The following is a 2,200-nucleotide window of genomic DNA, read 5'->3' as shown; positions in this document are numbered from 1 at the left end:
AATAAAGAAAAAAAAATACTCTAAGATTCAGGTATACTCATTTGTTGTTGTTAAGTGCTGTGGAATAGGTTACAACTTATAGTGAGACCTTAAGGGTTTACAGGGATTTAAATCTTTGCAGGAGCAGAATGTCTTATATTTATCATGTTGTTGTTGTTGTTGTCTTTAGGTACCCTTGAGTCACTACTGACCCATAGTGACCCTATACACAGAAGAATGAAACACAGGCCGGTCCTGCACTAACCTCACAATTGCTGCTGTGATTAAGCCCATTGCTGTTGCCACTATGCCAATCCATCTCGTTAGAGGGTCTTCCTCTTTTTCTCCAACCCTCCACTTTATCAAACATGATATCTTTCTCCAGTGACTGGTCCCATCCAAAGTACAAAAGACCAAGTCTGGCCACCCTGGCTTCCAAGGAGCACTCTGGCTGTACTTCTTCCAACACAGATCTGTTTGTTCTTTTGGCAGTCCATGGCACTTTTAATATTCTCCTCCAACACCATAATTCAAATGCATCAATTCTTCTACTGTCTTCTTTATACACTGTCCAATTCTCACATGTATATGAGGTTATTGAAAATACCACGGCTTGGGTTAAGCACACCTTAGTCCTCAAACTGACATCTTGGCTGTTCAAATGCTAAAGAGGTCTTGGGCAGCAGATTTGCCCAATACAATACATCATTTGATTTCTTGACTGTGGCTTCCCTGAGTGTTGGTGGATGAACAGAGGAAAATTAAGTCTTTGACAATTTTAATCTTTTCTCCACTTATATGGAGGTTGTTTATTGGTCCAATGGTGAAAATTTTTGTTTTCTTTACATATAGGTACAACCCATAACTGAAGACTGTGGTCTTTAATCTTCCTCAGTAAGGAGTCTAAGTTCTCTTTGCTTTCATCAAGAAAGGTTGTACCATCTGCATATCTCAGGTTAATGAGCCTTCCTCCAATCCTGATGCCATGTTTTTCTTCATATAATGTGGCTTCTCAAATTATTTGCTCAGCATACAGATTGAATAAGTATGCTGAAAGAAAATAACCCTGGCACATACCTTTCCTAATTTTAAACAATTTGGTGTTCCCTTGTTCTGTTAGAACAACTGCTTCTTGATCTACGTACAGGTTCTTCATGAGCACAATTAAATGTTCTCAGATACTCATTCTCCATAGCTTGTCATGATTCACACAATCGAAAGCCTTTGTGTAGTCAATAAAGCCCAGGTAAACATCTTTCTGGTGTTTTTTGCTTTCAGTGAAGATCCATCTAACATCAGTAATGATATCCCTCATTCCACATCCTCTGCTGAGTCCAACATGGACCTCTGGAAGTTCTCTTTCAATGTATGGTTGCAGCTGTTTGTATATTATCTTTAGCAAAAATGTACTTGCATGCGATAGTAATGATATTGTCCAATTATTTCGCATTCCATTAGGTCACCTCTCTTTTGAATGGGCACAAATATGTGTCTCTTCCAATTAGTTGGTCAGTAGTTGTCTTCCAAATTTCTTGGCATAGATGAGTGAGTGCCTCCAGTGCACCATCATTTTGTTGAAATTTTTCAATTTGTATTTCATCCATTCCCAATGTCTTATTCTTTCCCAATGCCATCACTGCATCTTGGATTTGTTCCTTCAGTATCATTGGCTCTTTATCATATGCTATCTCTTGAAACAGTTGAACACCAACAATTTCTTTTTGGTACAGTGACTCCATATATTCCTTTCTTTACTTTTGATGCTTTTATCATTATTCAATATTTTGTCCATAGAATCCTTCAGTATAGTAAGCTGAGGCTTTAATATTTTCTTCAGTTCCCTCAGCTTAAGAAATACTGAGCATGTTCTTCCCTTTTGGTTTTCTAATTTCAGGCCTTTGCACTTTCATTATAATATTTTACTTTGTCTTCAACAAAGTTGACCTTTGACATTTTCTATTCAGCTCTTTACCTTCTCATTTCTTCCATTTGCATTAGCATCTCTATTCTGGAGAGCAAGCTCAGAGTCTCTTCTGACATTCATTTTGGTATTTTCCTTCTTCCTTGTCTTCCTAACAACTTCTTGCTTTCTTCCTGTATGAGGTTCTTGATGTCATTCCACAACTCTTCTTGTCTTTGGACTTTAGTGTCTAATGCATCAAATCTGTTCTTGAGGTGATCTCTAAACTCAGATAGGATATGCTCAAGATCATATTTTGGC

This window comes from Chrysochloris asiatica, unplaced genomic scaffold (assembly GCF_000296735.1).
Source record: "Chrysochloris asiatica unplaced genomic scaffold, ChrAsi1.0 scaffold00001, whole genome shotgun sequence".
In the NCBI taxonomy this organism is placed as follows: Eukaryota; Metazoa; Chordata; class Mammalia; order Afrosoricida; family Chrysochloridae; genus Chrysochloris; species Chrysochloris asiatica.
The sequence above is the reverse complement of the archived record's forward strand: the minus strand, read 5'-3'. Positions refer to the sequence as shown.